Source organism: Solea solea, chromosome 7 (assembly GCF_958295425.1).
Source record: "Solea solea chromosome 7, fSolSol10.1, whole genome shotgun sequence".
Taxonomy (NCBI): domain Eukaryota; kingdom Metazoa; phylum Chordata; class Actinopteri; order Pleuronectiformes; family Soleidae; genus Solea; species Solea solea.
In genome coordinates this window covers 20,737,418-20,763,559 of record NC_081140.1, presented here as the reverse complement: position 1 = coordinate 20,763,559, position 26,142 = coordinate 20,737,418, and the positions used below count along the sequence as shown (strand labels likewise).

At 38.8% G+C, this 26,142-nt stretch overlaps 1 protein-coding gene across 1 annotated transcript in view; it reads left to right on the top strand.

Annotated features, from left to right (window-relative positions):
* Window positions 1-26,142, top strand: part of slc8a2b (solute carrier family 8 member 2b) — a 104,968-nt gene that overhangs the window by 44,125 nt on the left and 34,701 nt on the right. The window contains exon 3 of the mRNA XM_058633831.1: window positions 19,725-19,787. The gene's annotated coding sequence lies outside the window, so the exon portion shown is untranslated. The remainder of the gene's footprint in view (window positions 1-19,724; window positions 19,788-26,142) is intronic.

Sequence of the window (26,142 nt, the reverse complement as noted above, 5' to 3'; positions counted from 1 at the left end):
CTCATTAGATTACATGTTAGTCACACTTATTATACACATGAGGACATGAGGAGTGATGCATGTGGTTGTCATGCATTTTAACAACCACATGCAGCTATTAAATCAGAGTGTGAAAAATGGTGAGCGGAGTTTTGGATCAGGAAACATGGACGACTGCAGGGGCAGAGACGAAACTGAGAGGAAACAGGAAGTTAAGGAGGGAGAAAAAGGGGGAGGAGACGATGCTGTTCCTTAAATTACATTCCATGAACTGCAACTTAATCTAAATATGTCCAAGTTGTCCATGTTTGGGTGAAACACTGTTTAAATTGTGTATATTATTATTATTTTCTGTTACTCCCTGGTGTTTATTAAGCATGTTTACTATTTATTTCCTGTAACACTGCAGATGTGTCTGTTGTGGGACTAATATAAATAGAGAGAGCTCAGAGATTACACACTGTATCGCTCACCACCATCACCAACTGGATCGTTATCCAGATTATCACCAGACTTCACCAAGTTCAAAATGATGTGGAGTTTTCCACTCAACTTCATTATTGTTGCATCATTTCCTTTGAAAATTAACAAAAAATAAATTGGAAAAACGCTTTGCGATGTTAACGAAAGTTAAAATAAATGTCTGTGCTCATTCTTGAACCTCCTTCACACTCCCACCAATTGACAATTTTGTTATAATTCAGGGGAGATTCAGTAAATATTAGCTATCAAATGGAGACGATGTAGCACCATAATTTGTGTGACTTTGTTTTATGATAAACCCCAGAGATAAAGTCGCTTTGATTAATCTGTTCCGGTTAATTTTTTCTGAACACAAATGATAATCATTTGTCCAAACAGTGAAAAAAAGTCTAAAAGTTTCTCTAAAGTCTTTGTAAATCTTTTTCAGCAGTACTGTCATGGTTTTAGATTTCAGGTTGATGAAATGACTGCAAAGCACATACAGATAAATAAATAGATAAATACATTTAATAAATAAATGTTGTTTTTTCTGAGGCTGTGGAGCTCTGAGGCAAAAACACAGATGACGGATCACGTCACAACTCATCCACCTGAAGATCTCCAGGGAAATTAGTGAAAGATAAGCGGAAAAAGTGCAGCATCTGTTTAATCTGCACAGCTGGAGCGTGTCACAGTGCGTTCACTGTGTTCCAAACACTTGTTTGAACATTTCTGTCATTAGTTTTCGCTCACAGCAAGTCAAGTGAAATTAAAGTCAAACTTGGTGTGGCAGTTGATCTGTTTGATGTGTTTGAAATAAGACGTCATCGCACTAATCGGATTTAAGTGTCAGCATTTATCTCATCACACTTTTGCACACACTCAAAGTCAAGAGCACACACAAATTACTTTCTTCTTTTTTCATCAGTCCTGACAAATACTTGATCTAATGATGCAGCTGCTCTAATGAATTGTTAATGGTTTGTTAAGAAATACCAAATACCAAAACGCGATCTGTTATCATTTATTTTAAAACTTAGTTTGCTTACATATTTATAAGAAAAGATAAGACTTTCTGTGTTACAGAAGCAGAAGTGACAGAAGAAAATGATGATTGTGACATTCTGGGTCGATAAAGAAACACAATAACTATTTGCCCAATTGATACTGATAGCAATGTTTTGTTCTTTTGTACAAAGCACCAAAATATCAAAGTGAGCTCCAGAAATGACTTTGTGCCACCACTACCTTCTTCGCTTGTTATTGACTTTATCTACTGCTGCGTTCAATTGTGCGATGGAAAATTGCTTACAGGTCTTACTGAGCTCGGAGGTTTCAGAAAATGTGGAGTAAACAGGTTGTGAATGTGACGGGAAAGTGTTCCAATGACCACAGTTTCCTCTGTGGTTGCAAAATTGTACAATCAAACAGCACACAGACACAAAAAATAGTGATTTGTTGTTTTCTCTCTAAGGTTGAGGTCAAGGTATTTATGAACAGCAGCAGACGCACAGAGTGTGTTGACTTCACAGCTGCTCTCCATTCAGCACCACACACCAGCGCAGTTACCTTCCTTGTGCATTCATGTTTCTGCTTTTCCTGCTCACAGCAGAAGTGAGTGGTTATTGCCTTACGACTGAGGCAGACAAAAGAATGCACGGCAAAAATATGGATTTATTCCAACATTTAAAGTTTTAAAAAGCACCAAGGAGCATAATTTAAATATAAAAAAAATTGAATTGCTCTTATTATTCAAGGTAAATGTTGAATAATTCCGAAGTTTTTGTTAAAAAAAAGGTTTATTATTATTTTTCTGAATTTGAAGTTCAATAGCAAAGACGTGGCTCTAAATTCTGCAGATACGACATCTTAAAAATAAACCAACAAAATAAAATGTGTCAAGTTAAGTGAAGAAGAAGCGGAAACTCACATGTCACTGTGAAAGGTGCTGTGAAAATAGATGACGATGTCTTATCAGCAGACAGATGAGGATGCAAAGTGTGTCCTGGATGTTTTATCACAGCTGATAAAACAGGCGTGTACAGATGTTTCAACCTCTGACACGAGCTCTGCAAGCTGGAAATGAAGGAGCAGATGAAGTGATTCACACACGTGAAGCATGAGAGTGAAACACTTATAACAAATAACCCTGCAATGCACTGAATGATGCAAATTGATGATTTGCATCGTCTTTACTGATTTTCGTATTCCTGTAGCAGCCTGTGCATTAAAACCACTTGAAGCTCAGCTTCAACTGTTCTCTATGAGACGACACAGAATAGGTTTTCTTGAGCTTGATTGTGATCGGACAAATGCGGCAAAACCGTCACTTCCAGGGAAGCTCAGCTTCTCTGGGAGTCAATGGAGCAATGGGCGGGCACAGAGACTTTGCTTCTGCATGATGATTGGAGGGTGTGTCTGAAAGGCAGGACTACTTTTTTGATTGACATTGTCACAGAAACATACACGAGAGCGCAGCCTTTTCTGCCTCTTTGCTCGTGATATAGACCATTTTCATTTTATGCACTGTGAATAAAAACACCATCATAGCATTTCACGTTTACATAATTATCGCGTTTCCTTGTTCTAGTTGTCCGTTTGCAGAATTTATGTATAAATAACTGTGCTTGAATTGAGTTTCAAAGACCAGCAACAGTCACTGATTGACATCACACATACATTGACCATTGACCAGAGCAACTTTCATTGATATCGCTGTTGTGATCTGATCTCAATGCTGGAATAACAACTTTTCCACTCGAGGGATGTTTTTGTGAATCTGCTTGGATGAATAGGAGGCATGCTGTCTCTCTCTGAAGTGCATTTGGTCAAGGTCTCCTGTTATGAGCTAGATTTCCTCAAGGCTGAAAACAGAGGCTATAGAGGAAGTGCAGAAAATATGTTACCTGAAGCAGTGAAACTCTCCCTCTTTCTCTTTCTCTACCATCTAAAATGAGAAAGCTCATCTTATTTGCGTGAGTGAGGAGGAGGAGGACAGAATCATTATCACTTTCCCAGAATGCCTTTTGACAACTGCTGGCAGGATCTACCTTGTTGCATTAGGTTGGTTAAACAGTCACTTGCATTCATACAGAAGAATCTTCAAGTCTTTTGCCCACACACCAGGATTCAAATAGACACGTTTCATTTTCTCCTTAACTGAGATATTAGACAGATATGAGATGAAATTCTCCACAGTCAGGCCGCAGCTCAGCAGCCGAGGATTCGTCGTCATCGGTTTGTCATTAGACCTCTCGTTGCACTGCATCCAATCTCATCTAAAGCAGTGTGTTTATATGAAATGGATGATCCACAGATCAACTTGTTCAGCTGTTCCCAGCCCCCCATCACTCTGCTCCCAGACTCCTTCCAGCACGGCCGGGTGTGCGTCTGTCGCTCTCTCAACAGCTTGAGCAGATTACAGCAGCATGTCAAGTAAATGCTTTCCACTGAGCCCATGTCATCATGTTCTATGGGTTTCACAGCAGAGAGAGTAATTCATGGACGAGTGTTTGAGGATAAGAGCGGGCGCTTCAGCAGTTTTGCTTTTATTATACATTATGTTTTATGAATGACATCATGGAGGTTTAAAACCCTGCTGTGTCTTTATAAACACACTGAGTGATTAACACATTACTTTTGTACGCCTGTGACAACGCTGCAACGTGCGTTGTGTTGTTTATTTGTATTTCCTTTAGTGAAAAAGCATTTTATTTCAAAGTGCACTCAGAGGAACAGTGGATGAAAAACAAGCACACATTCAACAAAGGGCTGAAATGTTACGCCCACCCCTGCTTTAAATGCAGCCAAGGGAAATGTTGAATTTGCACATTCTGTACAGAAGAGTGTTAAAGTATTAATTATAATTAATTAGATAATTGGCAAAAACCTATCCTCGTCAGACAGGCTCTTGCTTTTCTCTGCCAGCACAAAAGTCTATAACAAAAATCAGGAATTGTTTCTCCACTGCTACCTCTATCAGTAAGTTCAAATGTGTTACTTTGTTACTTCTGTGTCTGAAATCTTCATTTGGGTTTCTCTTTATGACACAAACTTACCGTACAAAGCAGCAGTAGAAGAGCAGCTCTCATGACCCTTTGAACTAAAATCACAATTTTTCTCTATGGTCTTTGGTGCCAGAGAATGAGCTCAGACAAAGTGACACAAAGTTTCCAGTCACAAATGGCTCCTAACTGCAAAATAAAGTGATGAAAATATTCTTCAGATATCAGTTTTTCATCAAATCAGTGAGTTTTTCCTCACTGGCAGCCATGTTTTCATGTAAACACGTAAGTCTGACTAAAATCAACCTTGTCTTAGTCGGACTAACATACCTGGATAATGCGATTCATAGTCAGATTACTCCCGCATGTAGTGTATACGCTTAGTCGGACTGTAGTCTGACCTGCCGTTCTGTGCATGCACCAAAATCTTCTTCCTAGAAGCAGAAGGAGAAAAAGTATAAACTGCAGCACTTTGGCCGGAAATCATACGGCGGTGGCGTCTTTCTTCAGACAACCACAAGAGCCATGCTCCATCTAATTTGAATCAGGATGAACATGTACAGCAGGTACTAAACATATAGAACCATAGCACGATCCATCTCACCGTCCATCTCGCCATTCACTCTTTGTTTTTCTGTGACGTAACAGGAAACCGATTCAATACACACCAACTTATAGAGAGATACAGTGCCACCTACGGAGGCGGAGTCAGACGTACATAGCCAATAAATCGCTTTCTCCTCTGCATGTACTTGGACTCTGCAAGATGTCCTGTTATAGTCGGACTACGGCCTTGGCTTGATTTGAAGTGCATGTAAACGTACTGAGTGTCTCATGCCGGCTCATGTGGACAACACAACACAGTCTGTGCTGACTATGACCTCATTCTACCTGACTTCAGAACTGAACTATCCCTTTAATGTTGTATTCATGTTACTCTGGCCCTGTTTATTGTGTAGGTGCAGAAAATATGATGATTTATAGGTGAATTTGTTTACTCCACTGCAGCGCTGTTGAAGCTCATCAGGGTGTAAGAGAATATCAGAGAGGAAATGTGGAAACAAATATGGCCAATGGTGACAAAACTGTCAAAATTGATCAAAAGTGTAAAGTCCTGAAATTAGAGAACTGAATGAGGGTGAAATGAATTCATGTGATGACAGATGTTTAAAGAAGGAACCTGTCTGAATAAATAGAGAATCACATATGAGTCTTGTTCTGATGTGATTGAACATGATGTGGCTTTTACATTTCACTGGGTGATGCGTCAACTTACATTTTCTATTCATGTGCAGATTCACCACTGAAAAGACTTGACTCACCCACTCGTAAAATGAATCTTGTTTCCGCTCAGTGACCTCGCAGCTTTCTTGTCATGTTCCCTTTTCTTTTACATTTGGCACCGCGATCCTTCACATTAGTTAATAACAACTAGTCCCTGTTAGTCAGCGGTTCACGACAGTTCAGGCGTCTTTGCTCTAAAGTCCAGGAGGCCCTGAACAAGTTTTTTCTCTTATTAAATTTAAATATATGTCCCTCTTATTCCAGACATGAAGTCAGACTGACTATGTTTGTGTGATAATTCACAGTTGTAGCTCCACAATTTCACACAAAACTCTAATATTCTCCATCAAACATCTGTTTTTTTAATAATTTGTCTGTGAAACTCAAATATATGTGACACAGAAAAACAACATTTTTCCTTCAAATTGATTATTATTTTCCAGCGTCACATCCTGTTTCTCAAATAAATATATAGTACTGTTAACTTTAAAATTGCTCGTTGAATATTTAGAGGTAGATATAAATACTGGATTTTAAAACTTTTACAGATCAGACAGATTATATCAATATAACCGGAATCTTCAGTTTGCTAATATGATTTTATATTATATGGGAATATATACAGACTGTCTGGAAACTATATAAAAAAATGATGTACAAGTTCACGTTTATGAATCAAAATGACTGAAGTTACTTATTTATAGACATAAATAATAATGCATATCAATGTTGTAAGATATTAGGACATCTGGGGTGTTTCTCATAGGTAAACAACATCTCATGGAGATGTAAAAATGGAGGACCCAAATAAGTTTGTGAACAATTAACAGAAAGAGTCTTTAATAAATTAAACTTACAAAAGGGCAAAAAGGAGAAACACAGGGAGGAGACCAGGAACACAAAAAACTAAACACACTGAAAATGTGGCATGAAATTAACAAACCAAATGAACCAACACTGACACGCAGGGAGCACGGAGACTAAATACACAAGAGACAGAGACAATCAACCACAGGTGAGACAAACAAGACACAGGTGAAAGTCATTAGGCCGGGGCAGACAATCAACAGGGAAGACAGGACAGGACGTCAAACTAAACAAGGTCCACACAAGGAAAAACCAAAAGCACAATGCCAAGAAAACCCAAATCCACAACCTTTCTCTAAATCCTCAAAAATACACTATTATGGTCTCATAACCACCCAACAAACCTACTGTCACCTATCAGTGAGAAATGTGCTGAATTACATCAGTTTAGAAATGTTAGAAAAAAACAATACTTACTCCCTCAATCAGGAAGTAAGGACATATTAAATAACCAGCAGGGGGCGACTCCACTGGTTGCAAAAATACCCTCGTTTGAATATGGGAAAATGAGCCTAATTCCCACGTGCTTTACAACATGAGTAAAGATTTTCATCACTAGTTCCAGGTCTTCTCCAAAACAACATGATGATCATTTTGTAACTCGTGTTCTCATTGAGGAAATAAAGACAATACATACAGCACATAATGTGGACATCAGTGTGATTGACATCCTTGTCGTCCACTCGGTGCCTCGCTGCAGGTGATTTCAAAACCTCAACATGGCGCTGGATGAATTGCAAAAGTCAAGGCTTCAAAACAGGAGTTCAGATGCTTTAAGGTGATGTAACGACTGGAGTTTCTGGATTGTAAAGTGCAGATATCTTTCCCGGGCAATCAAGTAGCAAAACTGGCTCTTTGGTCGTAACTGAATCAAATGATAGATGTTCTGTATCTGACCATGATCAGAGTGTGGTTTTCTGATCCCTGACCACAGCACCTGTAGATATACGACTACAAACCTACAACATCAAAGATGACACCAGGAAACTACAGCAGAGGCTGCAACATTTACTCTGTTATACAGGAGCCTCGTTTGTGTGCAGTCATACTGTGTTTACACAAGAGTCACGCAACACAATTAACAGCATGTGTCTGTGTCTCAGCAGACTCAAGGTATTTGTGAGATGTGATATTTCGTGGAGGAATACGAAAGCGATGGATTAAAGGATCAGGTTTCAGGGAACTTTTTGTTGTTCTATAATCCAGACTTGCAGTTGTCATTGTTCAACATTAATCTGTATTCTGGTTGTCACGGTGTTCTGTTGTCTTTCCTTCTTTTTTAGTGTTGTTATTTACTTGTTGTTTTTATTTTTATTTTGACATAATCCCTGTGTGATATGTAATCACTTGACTCTTTGGCACGATACCAATATCACAAACCCGAGTACTTGCTAATACCGATATCAGTCTGATCATTTTAGACCTTTTATACTATGAGGACACAATTCTCCAACAAATATTCTTCTCCCATAAAGAAGTAATAAACAACCCACAACATGACTCAGCTAAAATGCTGTTTAGCTGTTTTTTTATTGACATTTCTGTGCATAGTGAAGCATTTTTCCATTGTATTGGATTTTATCAGTCCCATATCTGTTCCACAGAATAAATATCTATTTACGATTATTTTCACAGGAATTGCAATTGCGGTATGAATTGCGATATCAGAGGGAATAATATCTGTACACATCTCATTCTACAGCCAGAAGATGTTCTCTACTGTCTGTAGAATAAGATGTGTATAGATCAAGACAATAATTCAGATAAAAATGATATTTTGACACAGTTTGGCGATTGGTATTTGGCAATAAAAAAGTTTGATTAAATGTTCAGCCCTAGTATCGGACCAATACGGATTCTGTGTATCGTATCGGCTCAGCACCCACATCTGTGATCTTTGCTTGTTTTCTCCAATAGTTGGAGTTAGAGATGCATTTTCCTTTATACTCAGTCAGTCATTCTCATGACTGTCATCAGACGTTGGCGTCTGCACTGTACATAAGTGCCCATGTGCTCACACAGCAACTTAACACAGCCTCAACTTACAGTTACAGCTAAAAATATCTTTAATGTGATAATTTGGTCTAAAAATCCTGCCGAGGGAACGTTGTGTTTAACGACCACATTAGTCAGCAGCAGTGGAACATTAGTGATTCAACCAAGCAGCATGAGGAATACATCTCTGTAGATGAAAAGACTCTATAAATAAGCAATTGCATGTAACATTAAAGGAAATAAAAACAGAGCTCTAATCCATACATGGAGCTGCACCTCAGCTCTGGCTCAGACTCTGCTCAGCTGTGAATGCAGAAGCCACTAAATTATTCAGTGGCAGCTTTGAGTTCCCAGAAGAAACCGAGACAAATGAAGTCCCGTGATGCAGGGCACGAGGCTTCTCGGCTCTTTGTGCCGTGTTATAATAATAATAGTTAAAAGTGTGATACAGTCAGAGACCGAGACTGTGTGTACACTGTATACATTCAAACACATCAGCAGCATCAGGGTTGGTCTGAACAGCAAACAGGAAACATACAGAAACAAATGAAAGTCATTAGCTGCTGTATGTGTTTCATGTTTATTTGGTGTTCAATTCCTGTTTTGCTTATTCTACATTATTATATATGGCCTCTGTGGTGCTGAAGTTACAGCTTTAATCCCAAAAGTTTAAGTAAAGGTTTGTGCATTTCAAAATCACTAGGTTTTTTTTTACCAAGTTGAATTTCATCATTTCAAATGTGAGAAGAACAAGTTCATGAGCGAAGTAACACAAACCCACTGTAGTATGGTGCGTGGTTTACTCCCAGTTCATCACTATGTTAGTGTATAGAGTGATATTTCATATTTTCCTGATGGAGTTACATTATGTTTAGTTTCAGTATATGTATATACACAAGGCCATGTATGTGTATCTGGGTCTTTGTGCACGTTCTTTAACTGCAAACATACATTTTACTCTTGATTTACCTGCTGAATATTCATTCAATCATTCTCTGTAAATGTGTGGTAATCTTAAATGTTTAAATCTACATTAAATCTGTGAAAATGGAAGCGGTGATGAACACTCTGTCGCTGATTGGACACATCAAAATGAAAATATTGCAGGTGATCATGCTGACGCTTGTTCATAAAAACCTGTCCCTGAGTGAAAAATGATGCTCACGTACAGGCAGTTTGTGCAGAGCTCGGAGCTTTTGTGGCGGTTTGTCGTCTCTGGCTCTGAGCTCGTCACGCCGCTGTGCTTTGAGTCCTGAGCAGGAGTGGGTGTCTTTCTGCAGCGGCCGTGCCACTTGTAAGTTAAAATGCTCTGTGTGTGTGTGTGTGTGTGTGTGTGTGTGTCGCAGCTACTGAGAGAGGCTGCGACTGCTCGAGCCAGTAAACAACAAGCGCTCGTGGCACACAGCCACGCACATCGCCCGCCCACACACACACACACACACTCAGCCATGTAAATGAACCCACACATGCACACAGCATGTACACACCAGGCCAAAGAGATGAGGTGACAGATTAGTTTGGGAGAGGAAGTAGTGGGTGTAAATAGATCAGTGTGCGTGCGTGTGTGTGTGTGTGCGTGTGTGTGTGTGTGCGTGTGTGTGTGTGTTACAGATTTTCTTTCCTTTTTTTTGTCTTTTACTTTATAACGTGTGGTGCAACATGCAGGATTCTTCTGGTCTCACACACTTCTAGTTTCTAATGAATTTCATCTTTCTATTGATCTATAATCCATTCATGTGTTCACTCATCTATCTTTGCTCCTACTATATCAGTCACTTATATTTGTCCATTTATCATGTTGACATTATCAGTAGTCAATCCATGTGACAAAATCAACCTTTAATTCAACGCAAGTCTTGAAGAAATAAGTCGATGCTCATTGATAAGTCAGCATGTTTCTATCTCTGCTTTCTTCTCTTCTTCCTGCCTTTGTTTCCTCTTGTTCCTCCCTCTCTTCTCCCTCTCCCGACTGTGATTTGACTCATTTCTGTCTCTCACGGTGAGTTGTGTGAAGTTTGAGGAGAATAGCAGAGCCAGGAGGCATGTGCACATCCTCCTCCTCCTCCTGTGTCTGCCTGCTGCTGCTTCACTGACTGATCTACTCAGTTCAATCCTTTTTTAATGTGCAGAGATGAGCGATAAATGCAGAGAAAAGGTGTCTCTCTGTTTCATCACGTACAGTCGAGTACTCACTTCCATGCACCAGAGTCCTTTGATAAAAGCAGCAGTTATACTTCAGTGAGTGGGACAAATAAACTTTATTCACATTAAAGTGAACAATTCATACAACTTAGTTTAAATTAACCTAAATAATCACTTCAGTTTGTTTCTTTTTTACGTACAAAACTGTGGAAGCATATTACACCTAAAAGGGTCTGTTTTTATGAGATTATTTTTTTCTAGGTCTGTTTTACAAGATTTCTTTTTCGGGGTGGGGTGGGGTATGATTGTGGGGGGGGGGGGGGGGGGGGGTTCTGTTTTAATGAGAGATTTTTTCCGGGTCTGTTTTTATGAGATTTCTTCTTTTCAGGTCTGTGTATGAGATTTTTTTTTTTCGGGTTTCTTTTTACGAGATTTTCTTAAAAAGGTGCTCCTTCTTAAAAAGGAGCCGGTCTGTTTTTTTTTGTTGCTCCTCAACACATCCAATGCGAGCTGGTTGCAATATACTTCCGTAATCCTGTATGCATTTCATCAAACATCGCAATCTCCAGCCGATCCGAGTATTCTTCCGTCTGAGACGACAAACTAATAACAATTTCATCAACATGACTTAAAGACAGGAGAATCTTCAAATGTCTCAAACCTAAAGCAAAGTAAAACTGGTCAAATATTCTCGTAAAAACTGACCCTGGAGAACTAATCGTAAAAAACAGAGCCTTTTTAAAAATGATTTTAGGTGAATGCAATACGCTTCCGTACAAAACACCTTCACTGCAAACAACACAGAGTCAAATGATTTTGTTTTGTTTGATCGAGACAGTCCTCTCACACACAGACAGAACAAAATGAGATTCTTTTTTCCAAGAGCAGCGAGATAGAGAGATCGGATTATTAAATAAGGAGGTTGGAAGCATTGAGTGTGAATAGACTGACAGGAAAATAGATGGAAAAGGACAAGAGGACGAAGAGTCTCCTCAAATGATAAATACACAGAGAAAGAGGAGCAAAGAGGTCAGTGCAACAATGGACAAATGTAGTGTAATCAGGGAAGAGAGAGAGAGGGAGGGCGAGACAGAGAGGTGATTGAACATCAGCACAATCAGGAAAGACCACAAACCATAAACACCACACAGAGAATGAGAGGACATTAAAGAGGGAGTTGAGCACAATTATTGAAAAAAGAGGCTTTGACTTTTTCACTGCAGTGATCTGAAGAGCAAAAGAAGTTCCCTGTTAAAACGATTGGCCTCAGATTACACAATCACCAGAGAATCCACCGTAGCATGAGGTTTTGCCTGTGGCACTTTCACTCCTCACATTCATGACTGAGCTGTGATTTACTGTATTTCCTGACAGAGGAAGAAAGGGAAGGATGGAGAAGGAGAAGATTCAGGAGTTAGTCAGAAAACAAATTTCAATCCAAATGCTAATGATCACCCGTTCAGTCCCGGCTTTTGTGTGTTCACTAGTGTGTAATAAGGATGGGTTGAATTCACTATCACTAATTTGTGTGTGTGCAAAAATATAATAATTATATAATAATACAATCATTTGGTTTTCTTAATGTCATGTTAACACGTTAGTCTGACCAAAATCGAGGTAGCCTTAATCGGACTACATGGATAATGCGATTCATAGTCCGATTACTCCTACATGTTCACGCTTAGTCAGACTGGAGTAGGATTTGGCGTTCTGTCTTAGTAAGACTACACCCTTAGCTGGATTAACTGACCGACTCATTATATTACACACCATCACCAACCCGTCGTCCTTTTGGTGAATTTTGCCTGAAATACTTGTTAAACATGGATATGACACAAATAAAACAGTTAGTTAAAATGTAACATTTAAGCATTTCACTCTTTATTTCCCAAGTCTTTTCCAGGAGACCAGGATGGACTGGACAGACTTTTGTATGCTCACACACAAATGGAAATCCAGAATCCAGTCCGGTGCATCAATAACAGAGAATAATTGACAGTTATATGATTCATATTTTTCATACTGATCTCATGCATAGAACATTTCCTGTGTCCTGGTATTAGTTACAGCTCTGGAGTGAAATAAGGCTAAACAAAGGCTAAACAAAGCACATTTAGATGACTCTCTGTTGGTCGATAAAGGTTTATTAAATCTGCTATTAGCTTAATTGCTATGCAAAAATAAATAAATAAGTAAAAAACTGCAGCATCCGCAGACACCTCGTTAATTAGACACAGTATAAATAAGAAACCACGACTTCAGCTTTGCCGAGTGAATTTGTTCTTTCTCTGCCGACGCTGCAGAAGAGAACGTTAGATTGCCTCCGAGCTTTTTCTGCTCATGAGAATAATTCAGGCTAAGTCTTTTTAAATGGGAGACCAGGACACGGCTTCAAATGCACACAGCGAGGAAGCTGTCTGTGAAGTGAGCCTGAGGGTCTGATACCAGACTCACCTGATGAGCCATAAACCTGACACAATCTGTGAAATGTTCACAAGTCTGGAAGGAAACAAACAGAGGCAGATGTAAAACACAAACACATTTAGTTCATGTTAAAAGAAAGGAAATATATTTAGAGTGCATACAGCACACAAAAATTTAGGTGCTTTGTGCATTTCAATCGGATCAATGTGTGTGCTTCTTAATAAGGAGAGGAGAGAACACAGCCCTGCAGGTGTGTGTGTGTGTGTGTGCATGTGTTATAAACAAGATAAAGAGGAAATCACACTGAAATGAACTGAGCTTCTCCACCACCCTTTTTCCTTAAATCAGCCACATCTTTATTTATTTGCTCTGATCATGTGCAGATGCAAAACCTTTTTTAAAAAACATGTTTACTAGGGGTGTCATGGCACATGCATTTCCCTTACAAATATGGCACCGTTTGGAAGGGAAATAAACAGGCTTTCCAACAGTATAAGATTTATTGCCAAGAAGCATAATTACAATAAAGAAATAATCCACCAAACACACATTTCCTTGCTAAGTTTAGATATATAAATGATGCATGCATGTGTAGTTTAGTGTCTGAAACCTGTATTCTCATGGTCTGTTGTGATGGTCACCATGTCACATCAGATCATCATGACTGACATGGTCACGTGAGGAGGGCGAGGGGCGGAGCCAGGGGGCGGGGCTAGACTGTAACCAGACATTTGCTTCTCAAACAGTGTATGATACGAGAAGACAGGCTGAAGCGTCCCTCCCTCAAAGAGAATTCTAGTTAATCACTCCTCATCATAACTCTTTTACTTCACCATTGTGTTATTGAGCTCTCTGTGCTTGCATTGGACAAAGTCACTGGTGTGATGGAACATGTAGAAGGCTGAAAACATAATCTGACATGACAGACTTTCATCATGACTCAGTCATTGATTGTTGTTCACGACGACACAGTATAAAACAATAGATTTTTAGGGTGACGCGTCTGCAGATGGAGCTGTAATCGTGCTTAGATCACGTTGTCTGAACATTAGTCGACTTCACACTAGGTTTATAACGTCAGTAAGTGTTTAAGAGTTTCGGGAAGGGAAGTGCAAACGTCACGCTGGGTTTATTCTTGGCATCACTGTGTGTTGTTGTTGGGGCGACTGCTTCGACATGTGATTTTGCTTCTCTTACTGTGGCTGTGATGCTGCAGAGAGCTGTGAAACATCTGATTCTTTGAAAAATAATTGTTTCAGTCTATTTCCGTTTTGGTACGGTGATTATAGAGATCATCCCTCAAGCTTTCATGTCAGGGATTTATATTCCCCGTTGGGTACTATTTTTTCACCATCTTTTAATAGACTGGTGGGTTTATGGTGTTCTGGTTCTTGTGGACTTAGACGTGTGCAGCTGCAACACAAACAGAGTCAGTGACAAAAACTGTTGCTCGAAAGGATTTTAAATGGGTCTTGAAATGAGGTGCAGTTTATTTTCGGCCTCGGCAGCAGCAGCAGCATCGGTGGCTCCAGGGACGTGAATGTCAGGTCGACCTGTCAGTTCACCTCTTTCATGCAGGATGAAATATTTGTACATTTGGCTGCTGGGTGCACCGCGGTGAAAAGTCTGACACTGGTTTTTCAGTGTCAGACATTCAGTGGATGAATCCTGAAGACTTTGGCTGCATCCTAACATTTTACAGCAGACTTTGAGTTCTTCTGTTAGATTTTTAAACAGTGACTTACAGGGGCCATAAAATATATATATATATGTATATATACACATATATATATATGTGTGTGTATATATATATATATATATATATATATATATATATATATATATATACTGGATGGAAGGATTTGCTTATACTGACTTATTTTGAATTTAAAGTTCTCTGTAGCTGCAGCCCTCCATGCTCTGTAAGCTCGCTTTCATCTCTTGATATCAGTCAGAGTCACTGTGCTGTTGACATTGATCACCTCTGGGTCAGTGCAGGGTCATTGCACAAATGGATTCGTAAAGACTGCAGGCAATGGGCTTGTCAGAAAAATATTAATGAAAAACATCACAGTCTCAGCTTTGCTGCCTCTGTGCATTTGATTAACTGGACTATAACTGTGAGAACATCCCCCGTCTCTCACCAGGTCTTCACCCAATATATCTTAATAATATATAAAGTGCACAATCACACATTTTTAAAGGCCTTTTCTGCCTTTTTTGTGTATGTGTCTGCATAACTATCATTATCTATTCTGCTTATCCATAAAAAACGACCTCAGCATGAAGTGATTGCAGTTCCATTTCATCCGGTTTACATGATGTGATTGTAGATCTAATCCCAGCTTTGCTGCATGTATTTGCATTTACATTGAAGCAGCCAGTCTCATGTGGGAGGGGGACGCAGGGCATGCGTGATATTAGCTGCTTCGTCTGTAGTTGACAACAGCGCTGTTGTCAGTCTTTTTGACAAAACTGTGAAATGCTTGTTTGCAGATGCTGTAATTTGTATTTGCACCTGTGTTGATTGCTCTGAGACAGCAAGGGAAGCTCAGCTTCCTCTAAAATGTACCGTCAAATATGTACTGTGTTGGATTTACATTAATGGTGATCAGTTTTGTCGAAGACTGAAAGTGTGAATCGGTCCCACTTACACACTGTTTGTCAAGCTGCCAGTCGACCACAGAGCTGAAGCTGAGAGTTCACAGCAGTGATGTTGAAAAGTGACCTGAGTTCAGCTCATGACAAAGTGAACAGGCTGCAGCTTTTTCTAGTAAATGCACAAACCGCCTTTGATGTTCTTGGCTTTTGGGGAGCTCGCATCAGCGAGAGATTATTAAAGCAGGAATCTAAATGGAATAATTCAAAAATCCAAAAGGTTCATCAATTTAAAGCTGTTTATGTTTCTTGTTTTTTCTTGTTCCTCAGCATTGAACATTATGACAAGTCTGTCTTTATATAAATGTAAATGTAAAAAGATGTAGAGCTATGAAAATAATCGATTAATCTGTCAATTATTTTCTCGATTAATTGAGTAGAAAATGTTCTGTGTGTTTCTTTGTTTGATTAATCGAGCAGCCCTAAAAGATGTAGTTTACCTCTAACTAACCAGAATATATTCTGATCAGGCTGCAATTAGCTTAGCATAAGACATGAAACAACAGGAGAAACATGATCACATTAAAAAAACCTCTCTCTTTAGTGAATGTAATTTGTTTTTGAAACACTTTTTAAAATCCTCTTATTTGTCTGTAAAAACAGAGAAAAAACAGCTGGTGTTTGTGGCCCTCGGCAAAACTCTTTTAAACATGACTAATCATTTTATTCAGGCCTCACAGAAAGACTTGCTGCTGTACCTGTCTGTCAATCACTGACCTGAGAACACCCTGACAGAACGCCCTCTGAGGCGTATGATGCTGAATCTGAAATGATAACCTGGAGTCACAGGAACACGCAGAGAAACACGGCAGAGAAACACGGCAGAGAAAGTGCAGATCCACTCAAGAAAAACAACTGTCTGTGTTTTGAAGGTGGAGCTTTTTTTTTTTTAACAAGCGGTTAGAATCTGTATTCTTGCACGTCTTCTGAGAACGTATGGATAAAGAGGAAACAGCTTAAATGTTACTGACATTGTCATTGTCGTTAGCTTACTGACCCCAGCTTTAATCTTATGGAAACAGACTGTATTTCTTGGCAGCGACCAGAGTCTCTGTTGTTCCCAGGTATGAAACATGTAAATTAGTTTGGTCAACAAAGTAAACACAGTGTGTTGATTAGTAGTTCCAGATGAGCTGGTTTTTGGTGGTGTTTGAGATAGTGTTGTTGCCCAGTTTAATCACAATGTGATGAATATTTACAGTGAGGGAGATGATGACAGTGGAAAATAACGTGACTCTTGTCAAGTTAGTGAAATACTGTATCACATAGTTTCGATGATCACAATGATTAACACTCAGACGAGTCATCGTTCTTGTCAGCCTGGTGAAAAAGCCTGAAGCCTTTTTTTTTTTGTTCAGTACAGTTTAGCGGATGCTATTTTCAATGTGTTGCTGGACTTGACCTTTAGAAACACAGTGAAACGTGTCAGTCAGAGACGCAGAGATAAAGAAGCAGAGGGAGAACAAACCCAGGGAGGTGATGTGATGTGATGCAGCATGTAGAAGAGGAATAAGAGGAAGGTAGCACAGAGAACAGCTGCTCACAGATGCTTCTGTGGTGAACTTTAGTGTCTTCAGTCTTGATGAATGCCTCTATAATGAGCATGTGAAAGCGCTGGTAGCAACCTTTAGCCAGGACCTTTACATAAGCAGCGTCCTGAGTGAGTGAAGGAGGAGGAGGAGGAGGAGGAGGAGTGAGATAAAATAAACCTGATGTTTACTGTCACAACTCTTCAATTACACATTTACACACACACACCTGAGCCCCATATAAACAAATACCTTTTTGATAATTAAAGACAATATGATGTGTTGTCTTGCTTTCGATGAGTGAATATGTTACTCCATCTATTAACTAATAAATATGTTACTTGAGCCACAAAATTTCACATTAGAAAAGCTGAATTCAGAGAACTGCAAAAAGTTGGCAAATGACTTTGTGGTGGATCGCTAATAAATTAAACAAAACAAATGTTGCAGCTCTGTTTTAAAGAACCTGAGCTCTAACTTTTTATCTCAAATAAAATCTAAGCCAGGAAGAGCAACCAGTAATAAATCTCAGAGCACAATGAAAAAACAGGGTTCAAAGACTATAATTTGGTGTTTGCCTAACAGGAGCTGAGCTCTCTGTGACTTTGTCCTGTGTTAACGACGTGTGACCGACTGAGTGGTATTAGGTCTCTGCAGATAAACAGCTGTGAGGAGGAGGCTCCATCGACCTGGTAATGGAGGTCAAGAGCTGGTGGAGAGTGACGGAGGATTCAAACTCTCTGGTTGTGTCTCAAAGCAGCAGCTTTTTCTGTTTCTTCATCTGTTGTGGTCAATGCAGCTCCCGAAGCTTAGCAATTCAATTAGTATTTAATGGAGCATTTAGTTTGGAAATATCATGTGACCATATTGTATTTAGCAGCTGGTCAGGATGTGAATAACAAAGGCCAGAGTTGTTGCTCTTGTTTGCTGCTGAGATTATGTTCTAAATCACCCGAACCCGAAGATTTATAAGTTAATCATCTGTTATCATAATATATAATACAGTATATGCAGAGTTTAACTCTGTCAAAGTTATTCATTAAAAACACATAATATAAAAAACAAATTCATGAAACATAAACCAAAGCATGAAATTATGGATTAAATACACAAAAGAAAAGTGAAAGAAAAGTATAAAAAGATTATGTACATACATTGATATTTAAAAAATATTTGACTGTATATTTTCTTGCTTTATTGTCTATTTGTGAATTAAGATGGCGACGTGTACGGACACAGTACAGCTTTTATATTATATGTGTTTATTGTTGCGACCAACCGGTTTTGCTGTGTAACGACATGATCAGTGGTGGATACAGGAATTATTGTTTACTTTCTGTAACATTGTGAAATTTGTATTATTCTTCCTTCAACATTTTTTTGTGAACTTAAGAATCATTTTCTAGTTTTGTTCCATGACAACATTTCAGAGTGATGTTAATTCGGGAAATGAAGTAGTGTCTTCTGATATTTCTGTTTTACTTGAACCTTTATCATCTCCTCATGAAACATAATTGATAAATATTATTGAGTATTACCACATTCTTATGTACAGTGTCTTTGTCCATGTCTTACACAAAAGGCATGTTTTAAATTAATATAAGGAAATAAAATTGTTATTATTATTCAGTACCCTAATATTTTTTCAGTTATTAAAGAAATCTGTAGTACAAACTATTAAAAAAAAACCTCTTTGTGGACGAGACAGTGAATGTAAATCACTTATCACTTATATTAAATCACAGGTGAGACAAGATAATGATGTGTCTGTGGTCAGAGAATCATTTCTGCTGCCACTCAGATAAAAAAAAAAAGAAAAAAATCAATAATGAATAAAAATTAAATCCTGTATTGGAGCTCTCTGTTACATCTGCCTCACCCTTCGTTTCCTCACTGCTGCGACTCTCCCTCCTCTCACCATCTGTTGCTATGTGACTCCTTGCTGGTGGAAAAATACACACACACGGACACACACATCGCTGTGTGTGTGGATTAATGTTTGTGCTCATCGCCTGTGAACTCATCTCTGGAGATGATTGCTCACCTAATTACCTGACATCTATACAAATGAGGCCTCATCACTGACCCACAGCCATCTTTTCTATCCTCTCTCGCCTGCTTTTTTTAATCCTCCTCACTTTCTATTTCTTCATCTCTTTCTCTCTCTGTCTCTCTGTCTCTCTGCCCCTGAGCTTATGAGTGCTTCATGATCAGGTGAAATGTTTGTGTGTATAGTTTTGTTTTTTAATCTGTGCGCCTTTGGGCCTGTGCTGTGTTTTGAAGATGCTTTTAGATGTTGTTAGTTTTGTCTTGGCAGCAAAAATATTATAATATATATTTTCACTTCACTCACCTGTGCTCGCTCTCTGTCTCTCTGCAGCTTGTCAGTGAGCAGAAGCTCTATGTGTACTGAGAGTTGAAGAAGAAGCTCCTAAGACGAGAGGTGCGTTTGCTTTCCTTCATTTTTGTGATGGTATTTGTGTCTCGTGGGTAAAGACAGACGCTGCCTTTGAGCAGAGACAGTTGGTGTGAAAAGACTGCGATAAAAGATTGTTGATCGTGTAAGATCAGCTCCACCTCCTCACCCTCTGTGAATGTTAAAGTTTGTATTGTACCTCATATATGTGTATATATATATGTATATATATATACATATATATATATATGTATGTATGTATGTATATATATATATATATATATGTATGTATGTATGTATGTATACATATATATATATATATATATATATATGTATGTATGTATGTATATGTATTCCTCCTGCTGCCTTGTGTGGGTCACCCGAGCAGGTCAGAATGACCCACACAAGGCAGCAGGAGAGCAGGAGTGGGGTATATATACATATATATATATATATATATATATATATATGTGTATATATATGTGTATATATATATATATACTGAACCATTAGTTACACTGATGTTGATATGTATTGCTATTGAATTATTGCCCAGCTCGACTTCACACAATGCAAATCATTCAGCTCGACAGCTATTGTGTTTTGTCTTTTTACCACTTTTGTCCAATTTCTTTGCTAAACATAGGCCACAAAAACATGTCAGCGATTGTCTGAGTCCATTGTCTTCATTTTATTTGCTCCCATAATGTTCTGCCTATTCAAAGATCCATATCTGTAGATAATCTGTGACGTGTGATTCAGTGATTCAGAGTGTGCGCTATATTACTTGTGTGTGTTCACCACCACTCACAAACACTGTTTCATCGCACAAACTGTGTCTGTAAACTCACACAGGGATAAAAACAAAACGATTCAGTTTGTGAACTGAAATGATGGAGGCTCATGTTTCCGTCCAGCATGTGTGGATCATCCGTTGCACTTTGGCCAGTGAAAAGTTGGCATTTGTAAAAGTCTACAATATCTTCTAACTGTAGTGTAATCTTGCTAAATGTTGTGGGGACATAAACACCGACATCTGTTTACACAGTCACATTATGTGGACTGGGTGGTCTTCCTTATGACCACTAAATACAAGACCCCATAATGGAAATGATTACATTTTAAAGTGAAGACATGTTGCATGGTTAGGATGAGATTAGGATTATCTTTAATGAATGTAAATCAATGTAATGTCCTCGGAAGTCATGTAAACCAGAAGGTGTGTGGGTGTGCCTGGTATTCCTTATGTTGTGGGGACTTAAATCTGTTTCCACAGTCACATTATGGGAACTTGTCTTCCTTATGGGGATAAAAATAAAGTCCCCATAATGTCAATTTCTACATTTCCTGCTTATTTTTTTAAAGTTAGGCTGAGGTTAGGGTCATGATTAGGATTAGGATTAGGCCAGTTGTAAGTATGGTGAAGGTTAGAATAAGTCTCCAGGAAAAGAATGTATACAATGTCCTCTGAGGTGATGGAAACCAGTGTGTGTGTGTGTGTGTGTGTGTGTGTGAGAGAGAGAGAGAATGTTCTATATGTATTTCCACTATAATGAAGACAAAGGGTTGTTATCTGTGACACTTTCACTGGCTCTAAACTTACATCGCTGCTTGTGTTTTCCACGAGGGACACATTTATATATATGGTGTTTGTAACATTTACATCCCTGCAGCTACTACTTACCATTAATATAATATTACTGTGTGACTAAAGACAGTCATGAACATGACACATGATAGCAATTGTAAACTGGCCTTGCATCAGTTGTCTGGTTATTAGATTAACTCAATTATCTAACATATTGGATGTTCTGACTCGCGTTAAAATGAATAAAAACACATACACAGAAACTTGTACAGCGTTCTTAGTGAGGACACAGTGCATCCTCTCGTCTCTTACCTTAGCCAAAATGTCCTCACTATCCCAAAATATCCGTGCTTTTTGTGGTCCTCACTAAGATACATTCATAAAAGTGGCCACACATGTAGAGCCACGCATGTGTGTCGACCAATGAGCTGAGGGCTTGAAGGGCTAAAAGCGATGTATTCTGGGTACCAGTGAGAGTAATGGCTCATTAGTTGTGTCCCACGGCAACCTGGGGAAACAGTGATAAATTGGGACTGTTGGCCTGGTCATTATTGCAGTCTGTGTGTGTGTGATAATTCACAACAGTGTTTCCCACAGAGTGGGACTCCACTGTGCCCTTTCTCTCTCTCTCTCTCTCTCTCTCTGTGGGTGGAGCTGCTGTGCCTACATTTTCTGCCTGCTAAGAAGTAGTGAAACTACCGCTGTTGTGCTGCCTGTGTGACAAGTACCATTAAAACTTATTTTTGAGAGTCCTCAGCTCTGCCAGTTTGATGGGTTGCTCCCAGTGCTCCTGCAGAAGAGCAAAAAAAAAAAAAGAAGGTACAAGACGGGGCTGAGCAGATTGACGCAATGAACACAGACGTTAAGAAATGGCACAAAAACAAGTGAGATATTTTAGTTTAAAAAGACATTTTTCAGTTCCAGGTGTATTGTGGCTTGGTTACTGGTGTAGTAGAAGTGAGATGTTAGTAAAAACCAACATCTTACTTTCATGACAATTTTGCTTAATTTGGCCCAACAACAACTCCGAATTAAAGGTCCAACAATGACATTTTCTATGGAAGAAATTCCCAACTTTGATTTGCAATAAAAAATAAATAATTCCATAGGTTCTGAACAAGACTGGCAGGGTTTTGTTCAGGACATCGCTGACTATACTAGCGTACAGTTTTGTACCGTACAGTTTCTGAGGATTCTGTTGCTTCAGTTTTAAGCGACTTGCTCTACAGAGCTGCCCCGGGCAAAGGTCATTAGACGCCATTACCAGAAAGCCATCGCTCCTAGAACCTAGAAAATTGCAACAAGCACATTTGTTGACACCTTCTCCGACGCGCCCTATGCATCATCTGGATCATTGGTCTGATTGGTTGTAGGTCTGTCCAACTCCGTCAATTCATCTACGTCTATTGGCCACGCCTCTAGTAGGAAATGGTAGAAAAGTGTTTTGCAGCTGCACGACACATGTACTCAAAGCGTCTTGTGAAGTTCTGGTGTTAAAATTGGTCACACATACAAATGCATTACCTGCAGGAAGTCGTCGTCATGTTTTCGGTGCGTCGTCTCCTTCAGGTTGAATTCCCACATCTGGCTGTTTGAGAAGGAAGATTAGTTCAGTTCAATTTTTTAGTATACAATTAGAGTAATGTGCTTGAATCATGAATGTTTACTATCAGTAGTCTGGGGAATGTTAAATCCTTTAATTGAAGCTCAAGGTTATTGCATTGTAAACTGTTAAACCATAAACATGTTGAATATAGCTGCAGTCACTCGCTGCTAATCTTACATCTGAGTGTTTTCAGCACATTTGTGTCTCGCCAAATCCATGAGTAAACATTTCCTCAACGTGTTAATGGAAAACACAATTATTCCCCCACAAATATAAAGTGTAGAGCTATGGATGTCACATGACTTGTTGTAGTTTAAATGCAGAGCAAACATATTGAAGTAAGATCTGCTTGTGATCGGATCACTCAGGTCTGAACTGTATAAGGACAGTTTTCCTGTCATGTCCTGACAAATATCTGTAAAACTTCTGCTTTTTGTCAAAATCAAAATAATATTGTTGTATTTCACTTGATTTAAGCGCAAACATGGACATGGATTTTTAATGTTTTTAAATCATTTCTAATCAGCTTAAACCAAACTACAGAACAGTCGGCCTACACTAATGTTTACATTTACATCGAAGAGAAGCTCAGTACATACGTATCTGTTCCTTCACAAAGTACTTGCCAATTAAAATGCTAGTACAACTGCAACAGTACATGGTGGAAATGCTGACATAAAAGACCATATTTATATAAGATTTGAAGAGATTATTATGTTTGTTTGCTGAAATGAGTAATAAAATGCACACACAGTATACGTGTGAATTAAATATATGGTCAACCTACAGTTACCAGTAATATAGACATGTCTTGTCACAAGTGAGATCAGGACAAACTTCACACTGCTCTTCTTCTCATATTGTGTTTTTTTACCATCTTGAATCTGGTGACTCTGAAGTGAAGCATATTTTCAGTTGCACACTGTACAAAGCACTTTTGGGACCGTTCTGTTAGAACTGTTTCTGGGTCAGTGAATTTAACATTCTGCTGTTCCCTCCATGTCTCTATTCAGTCGACTGACACTGATTGTCTCCTCCAAGTGAACGAGACTCAGCAGTCACAAAGAAAATGATTGTTAGAGAGCGATTTGCTCCCTGATCTAAACCCTAATGAGTGTGTGTGTGTGTGTGTGTGTGTGGAGGGGAGAGTGCATTTGTTTACGTCTCTTTGTTATTTAAGTTCAGTGGACACCAGTGTTTGACTGCAGTGAGTCTCCAGTTCTGATGGTGACATGAATTTTTGCTCTGATGGTCACATGACTCCACAGGGTTCTCTGTCTGCCTGTCACTCAGTCTGCTTGTGCATGAGAGTGAACTCTGTCATAACCACAACAATAAGCAGTCACTTAAAAGCAAAGAGAGGAAAGCAGTGCATTTAATACTTTTTTCACTTAGTGTGCAGTAAGAGAGGAGATTATTTGGTGTGATCTCCATTTACTTTTTCTCCTCTGTACAAAAAGCCTTTGACATTTTGAAGTCATATCTTTAACGATGGCTGTAGACACCACAATCTGACAGAATAAATACCAGGACCTTTAAACTGAAGCAGCTGAAGGTCATTCGGCTATATTTTATTTTGTTATTTATTTACATTTATTTATTTTTGTGGTTGTACTACTGTCAAATGTCAAAATGTCTGCCTCTCTATAGTTATTCAAGGTACATGTTGGGAAGGTCAGAGAAGATGTCGTATGTCCTCTGTGGATTCCATCAGCCTGTTTTAATGATTTATTTATGATTTGTGTAAAAAAGAAAAAGAAAAAAGGAATGTTTTAAAAATTGCATTTAAGTGTGCATGTGTTCAGTGCAATGGGAACAGTTTCAGCTAATGTAAGAGGATGTTAAGAAATCAGACGACTGAAATGTTGCTCTCACAAAAACAGCAGATACAGCAGACAAGAGAAGGAAACTACAACATTGAATCAGCAACTGAACAACATTCTTAAATCAACAAATACTCGAGCTCTTTATTCATGTCACTGCACTTCGTTATACCTCTGTGATGGTTTTGTTGCATCACCTCATCTTATCTCAGTCAACAGTTTGCTTTACAACAGTTGATGAAAATACAGATAAATGCACATTTTCTTATGTGTGGGGAGTCGGTCCATCTCTTATTTGGTCCATGTTCTTCTTTCCTCTTAATCAAACTATGAAATAAATGTAGGAACACTCAGTAAGACAATCCAGACTAAGTGAAAAATGTTAAATATTGTCTGCCTAATCCTAATCCTTGAGTCCCAGCACAGTGTGTGTGTCTGACCATGATCTCCACATACTTCATCATCAGCTGAGATCTCACAGCTGGAGACAGAAACACTATTATTAGAAGCTGTGTGGAAATCCCTTTAATGACGGGGGAAAGACCTTCGTGGTTCCTGATCTCAGTGAAGACAATATAATGAAAATGGAGATTAATAGTGTATACAAATGATCATCACATTTATCATGTGTAAACGAGATTTATGAGACAAATAAATGGAGACGCATATACTGTTTGTTTTAAAGAGACCACGTCGTGATTTCGGCCGCCTGATTAATCTTTCTATCACGATGGCTGTCAGCTCGTCGGGATGACGAGCTTGTCAACTCAGCTGGATAAATGCTGACCCAGCAATCAGCCTCTACTGACAGGTTCAAGTATAAATAATTCACAGATATGGGAAATGTTTTTCCATCTTCTGGAGTGACCTTGTTCACGTAGTTTATTCCATTTCACTTCTTCTCTGTTCAGCGTGTGTGTGCGCGTGAGTGAGTGTGTGTGTGTGTGTACAGACACACCTATGGAGTGTTGCTATGCAGGATCTTGTTGCCACAGTGCTGTTTGGCTTATGCTCTTTAAGAATTCCTAGAGAGAAAAGATGGGCAGAGTGAAAAGACAGAGAGAGAGCGAGAGGGAAGAGAGTTGGGGATTGTCCCTTAAAGACATGAACGTCTCTTGTCATTTGCATTTTAATCTCCCTCCTGTGGTTAATTCAGGTAAATGAGTGTATAACTGTAAACAAACCCCTTGATAAAGTAACTTTATGTTGAGGAATTTTTTAAAACAGTGTCTCTGTAATGTCCGTGATATACACAGGACTATATATATATATATATATATATATATACAGTATTTACTGTAGTTCATCATTAACAGCACTCATGCATTACGAATACTTGTTATGCAGAATGCACGACACTGAACA